This window comes from Chaetura pelagica, unplaced genomic scaffold, assembly GCF_000747805.2.
Source record: "Chaetura pelagica isolate M959 unplaced genomic scaffold, ChaPel_1.0 scaffold137, whole genome shotgun sequence".
NCBI lineage: Eukaryota > Metazoa > Chordata > Aves > Apodiformes > Apodidae > Chaetura > Chaetura pelagica.
Window position 1 is genome coordinate 2,513,102 of NW_009953947.1, and position 6,882 is coordinate 2,519,983.

Consider the following 6,882-nt stretch of genomic DNA (forward strand, 5'->3'; position numbering starts at 1 on the left):
AATATAATACTAACTGGAAAAGACTTCAAAGTGGGAGAAGATACCCTCTCACCATTTGATTTCTCCTTTTTCTTTTCCTGAAAAAGAGGAGCCTGCACCTAATTTATAAATAAACATAATTAACCAAACCAAATTTTAAGGTACTAGGCTCCCTGACTGAATTCTTCTAACGGAAAGAACCTGAAGAATTCTAGGTTTTGGATAATCTCTTGAATCAAAAAGACGAACCAATAGATTTTGTGAGCAATTCATCAACTTTATTAAGTCTTTGAAATTTTCAAAAGATGAAGTGGATGGAACACTGTTCCTGGAGTGGAACTGTCAATGATTCGCTATCAGATTGGAAAGACATATGGAGTAGGGCTCTGGTTTGTGTCTGGATTTAATTTGGGTAGCAAAACAAAAGTTAAGGAACAGAAAAGGATTTGAAGACTGTAATAGATTAGAAACTAAACATTAACAGCATCATTATAAAAACTGATGTTTTATGTACTATTGTTACCATTCAAATGAGAAAACTTAGATCAGGTGGAGGAAAGAAAAAAAAAACCTTGAGTGTCCAGAGGGAAAAAAATGCTACAATATATTAGTAAAGGGAAGGGCAAAAATTACTAAGACAAAAATTTCAGTACGTCCTGTGCTGTTTTAGCAGTAATAGTAGTGTTGTAACAAGGATGATATAAGGATAAACAGAGAAGTAACATGTATTATATTACCATCTCTTGCAAAAAAATGAATAAATGTTCATGCAAAGGTTGAGTATAAATTTAGACCATTTTGCTGAAGTTGGCTACTTGTACAACATTCATTTAAAAAAGTTGATAGCTCTTGAAATTTAGAGAATGTACATGACAAAATTAAATTTTTTTCCCGCCTTTAAGGAATCAAATTGCATATACACAGTCTATAATGCACTAAATTAAAAATGTAAACAGCATTATTAATTAATTATCTGAGATATATTTATTTCATCACATAGGTACTAGACTATGTAATTTTCAATTAAATAAGAAGGCTGGGGAAGACTTGATCCCTAGAGCATGTAACAATAGGACAAGGGGTAATGGTTTCAAGCTAGAGAAGGGCAGATTTAGATTGGATGTTAGGAAAAAGTTCTTCAATATGAGGGTGGTGGATCACTGGAACAGGTGGTCTAAAGAGGTGGTGGAGGCCCCATCCCTAGAGACATTCAAGGTGAGGCTTGATGGGGCTCTGATCAATCTGTTCTATGAACTTTATTAACATGACTGATTTATTTCTAGCAGGGAAAAGAAAGAACAGTGTTCCTCTTCCGCTAGAAGAAAAGAGGCTATGAGGAAAGATTCACAAGTCAAGAAAATCAATTAGACGCGTTAGATCAAAGGTGTTTATTTCAAGGATATAACAACAGAGGCTAAAAGAAATGGAAAGATAACTTTGTGAATATGTCACAAATTTCTAACCAACAGCAGTGAAAGTACTGAGTTAGGGTGATGTCACCTTGGTAATAATAAAAACACCTCATGAAAAGAAGCAAGTCACAATGGACTGAGTAGCTTTTGTTCAAACCTCTGCCCAGTTTTTAATATTTTTACCTAAGCTAAAAAGAAATAAAAGCTAAAAGAAATATATCTGTTCTCAAATACATTTTACAATATCAAAGGGTCTCCCTTCTGCTAAGTACTTGCTAACCAGAGACAATAGGATATAATCCTGCTTCTGGGGAAAAAAATCTGAAAGCTATTCCAAGAGACTGAAGCCAGTGTCAATGCAACAACCTCTGTGGTGACCTAAGTAATATATTTATCTCTGAATTATGTGTAAAGTTCAACAAAAGAAAACAAACACGTCAGTGGAAGAAAAGTGAATAAAAGCCAAACTGATCATAAAGCACAAGTACAAACTGTTAAAAAGCATGGTAAGAATAAATAAGTCATAGTTCCCTTCTTAAAATGCAAATTACTTACTTCAGTTTTCCACTGCATTTTTTCCCAAGCTGAGAACAACTTCTAGTATTAAGGTTACCCTATATTTCCCATCAGTGGTTTACAATTATATCAGAGTTAAACATTTTGGCCTTAAATTTGACACACAGAATAAGCCTTTTGGAATTATTTTCTTTTTTAAATAAAATCAGCCACATGAATTGACCATTTTCTAGCATAAGGCTAGAAAGGTATGTTTTCCTCATGATTAATAATAAGGAAAACAAAGCACAAATGAGGAACATGTTCTAGACTGTTACACTGTTTAGTTTTATTTGGGGAGGGGTAGCAGGTGAAGACATCTTGTATTGGGCATATGCATCTTGATATATCAAAACCCCAACACAACTGAAGGTCTATAGAAAAAGTATGCAAGTAGCTGGAAAATAAAGTACTCCCCAAAGTGCAGTTTCCCTAATTTCAGTAGGCAGAAGGATTTCTGTAGGATGAGAGGCCATCTCTTGGAGAGCTGAGCTGTCCTGGGCTTTTGCAGTTGCCTCAGGCTGACAAGAAAGGGGTTTTCTGCTACCACAGTGCTGGAAGCTCACCATACACTGGCACTGGACTGGAAGTGAAAAACCTCTCTCTTTTCTGTATATTTCATTTGAATGCACAACAGATTAAAGAGAGATCAACTGTGCAGCTTTATGCTATGTTTAGTATGATCTAATAGGATAGGAAAGGGGCTGTTCTGTTTTCCTTCTCAGTGCAAATTCTCTCCCCTTCCTTTCTACTGGCCTTAGGTACAGAGAGAGCTGAACTAGCAAATTTATGAGATAGATCCAAGCTGGAAAGAGCCCACAGTAAAGCACATTAAATTAAGAACTTTAAGAAAAATGTGAAGCATGAATAAAGCTTGCTGGTATATAAAAGAGATGTACATGCTTGTCATAAAGAGGGCAGAAGTTGATTGCTCTCTATTTCACTGTGGAAAGAAAGCTGCATTATTCACTCTAAAGGAAATTAAACTGGGATTTTGGAAAAACTTATTTGTTTAAAACTCTAGCAATAATGAAATGGTGGAAAAAGAATGCCCATCAACTGAAGGTTTAAAGAACAAATTAGACAAATATCTGCAGAGAGTCAAATTCAGTGTAAAATTTGGATTATAGGATCTATTACTGTCTCTTCTGGCCTTACATTTTTATTACACATTTTTTATCTTAAATTCTACAATATTTTCTCAATGCAGAAGATTCTGCAAGAGAAACTGAGCTCCAAAAGGCTTTTTCTACTATCATCATTGATTACTGCCTCAGGAACCACTTACCTTGGATTTTTCCTGCAGCTATTGAGCCTTTCTAAAAACCATGATGCAATTACATCGATAGCTAGAATACTACAAAAACAAGACCTCTCTATTCTCTTTACCCTTAAGGCCATGACCACTGAAAAAAATAACATGCTTATTTATTAAGCACAACACCGTCAGTGAGGATATGCCCTACGTATGTTTCTGTTTCACTTAGGGAAAAAAAAAATTCAGAGATGAAATAGGGAAGCTACAGATAGCTTATGGTAACAACCTTCAGTTACTTAACAACAAAACATAAATTAAGATTAATTGATTTGGACACAATAGTAATTGTTATAGACAAAGGAAGCTTGGGTATATGGTACCTCATCTAAACACTGAAATGCAGGACTTGCTGTTACATCAGTGGATCCCTCATCTCCGCTACAAATTGATGGAGCTAGATCACAGACAGGTTCCTCCTCCTTCTCAATTTCCAATTCTGTGCTACTGGAACTGGAACTTTCTTCACCAGCCTGACTCATTTTTTGACGTTCTAGGAAGTAACAAAAAGCAAGATACAGTTAATTGGATCCAGGGGGGTATATATGACTGTGCAAGATAAAGACATAGCATAAACAGCCCAACACCAACATGTGACACCCACATTCAAATATCAAAAGTCCCAACATGAGCAAGTGAGGTGGGTCTACACTTATAACTTCATCAAAGATGTGTTAGTTGAGGCTGCATTATCATTCTACCATTTGTTTGAGTATTTTTACAATTCTGTAATAGTTGGCTGTGTTATGGTCACATAGATGTTGATGACATGCAAAACACTTTTGCCTAAAAAACAGGCACTGAATAATACATTTAGGCTGGAAAAGGCCTCTGATGTCACCTAGTCCAACCTCCTTCCCAAAGCAAGGCTAACCTCAAAACTCAACTGAGTTACCCAGGGCTTTGACCAGCTGAGTTTTGAAAATCTATTAAACTAGGGCCTCCAGCCATTGCCTTCAGGCAGGTCCTTATAAAGGAAATCCCCAAGTGGGTGGAACTTCCATAGGTGTAACTGCTATATTTGTTTTTTCTCTGCCATTTCCATTTGACTAATAAAAAATAGTGTTTTCTCCTCTCTCCATCCAACATATGTCCACCCTTCCCAATGTCCTTTGGCCTTACAGAGAGCAGTTACATAGAAAAGGAACCCTTTCACAGAACATAGAGGTCTTGAGGACAAAAACTGCTCTAACTTGTATGAGTAGTATCATTAAAGTTATTAATATCTGTAAGTCATTGCATGCATTCTTTAAAAAAAAACAAACCCAAACAAACCAAAACCCCACAAATAAGCCCTGAAACCATAGAGAATGAGAAAACATTGTATAATCTTTGTGAATAGGAGGTAGAAAAATACTGGAAAAAGTAATTATCCTGAGATCTTATGTAGTACTAACATTTCAGTTATGTACCCAGTTACATTTTCAGTATATGTGACATCTGTTAAAATAATGTGACCATGAAAAATATCCAAATTAACTAATTCAAGAGAAATAAGAAAACTTATAGGAGTCAAACTGTATTTTGATCCCTAGAACAGTGTGGGAACCCTTTTTTCTTCCCCAAATAAAGAGCTTTAAAAGAGGTTAAAATACAAATTTTATAATTGCATTTTTTGGTATAAACTTTAACCTGAACAAATCTCTTTTCCAGATTAACTATTATGCAGAATAACTATTATGCAGAGAACATTGTATTCTACTGTAGGAAAAAAATAATTATAAAACCTGAATCAGCTGCCAAAGATGCAGAATCCACCTCAAATTAGTCACTCTTACATCATTCAGCCTTTCATATACTGTATAGGTATATGAAAGATAGATATTTATTTTCTAAAATAGAGTTTTTAAATATAAATCAAGGACAATCAAAATCAAAACAGTAATAAAATCAAGAACTTGTGAGAATATTCCAATTGTATATACTCAATTTCTCCATTGAAACAGAGCAATTTTACATTCCAAAGCCAAAAAGCTGACAGTTAAGAAAAATATAATTTCTATAATTGTGAAAAGTAGATACAAAAATGTTTTGTTGTGTTTATCCACCTTTTGAAAAGTCACTTGTCTGTAAAGGTAGTGCAATTTAAACTAGCAATTTTATTACTTTTCTTCAGTGCTGCTTGGAATTCCTTCAGGAATGTTTTGACTTAGAGAGATTTCAGGGACCATATTTGCTTATGGAAAAAAAGCTATTCCATTCTCTCTTCTGGAGGATTCACAACATTGTGAAACAACTGTAAACATCATAGAGGTCAAGAAATAAACTCTGAAATACTGTACATAAACAAGTTTTCACATGTATAATAGAGCAATGTTTCATCTGTGAAGAACTGCTGAATATTTTAACATATGCATTTCATGGCTGCTGCTGCTGCTGCTTTAGATGTTTCTCTGAACATATTGGAAGAATTTAGAAAGAGGGAAAAGCACAGTGGAAGCACCTTAAAGCAGAACAATGCCAGAAATTGAGAGCTTCATGGGTGTTGGCATTTTTGTCAATGCTTGTATGTGAAGCATAAAGTTGACACCAGTCAGAAAATACACTTCCTCACATAGTACAAAGGAGTCCTCACCAAGACTCCAATTTGCTGGGCAGGGAGATAAGAAAAGCAATCTTCGGAATCTGAAAAATTTATAATACTATGTTGAGACACAGCTATAGACAACTGAGACTGAGAAACACAATTAGAAAGCCTTAGCTGGTGTGATGTCTCTACTAGTTTCCACTCCTTTTTGAGAGGGAAAGGGATAGACAGAAAAAATAGGTATGATTATAGGACATCAAAATAAGTTTAGTATTTTTCAATTACCTGCTACGTAATTAAATGTAAAATTCAGCTTATGCACAATTGGTCAAAAAGCAAAGTGGAAAATTTGTATTTTTGCTGTATCTGATAAACAAACAGCCTAATTCAAATCAAAATAAAAGTTGTCATGACTTCTAAATTTATAGAATAATTCAACAAGTATGGATGTTTTCAAACTGTAAAACTGCAAATAATACTATGGTCTTGATCAAACACACAGAGAAAGGGAATTTTAAGTCTGTTTTGGAACCCAGGCCAAATCAGGCTGAGAAGCATCTTGTGAAACAGCTTCAGGACAGCAATAACTAAAGTCTGAACTCAGATTCCCAAAAACTATCTCCAGCACCTTTACTTTGATATCTCTCCAGCAAACAGCAGCTTTCATACAGAAGGCAGTGCAGAACTCAAGAGAGGTGACACTAAGCTGCATTGTCTCTTTCCAGAGTGATATGTAAAAAGCAGTAAAATTTAATTCTGAACATGAAGAAATACAGCTCCATGTATGAAGATGCATCAACTCTACTAGTTTAGAAGACACACACTCCAAGTGACCAACTTCATTAACATATACTGATAAACCCCTCTAAACTTTATCACATGCCTATAAAAATTATCAGGTTTAGAAAAGCATCAGTAAGATTTTGATAGACAGCTCTACCCAGGTTGAAATTGCTTCTTTAATTTTAAGCACAACAGAGGGGAAAAAAATCATAAAGCAGGTTCTTTCTCTCTGTCACTGTTACAGAATTAAAGGTACAAATTCATTAAACTATTTACACTGCTATTGCTGGAGGCAAAACCTATTTTATGTT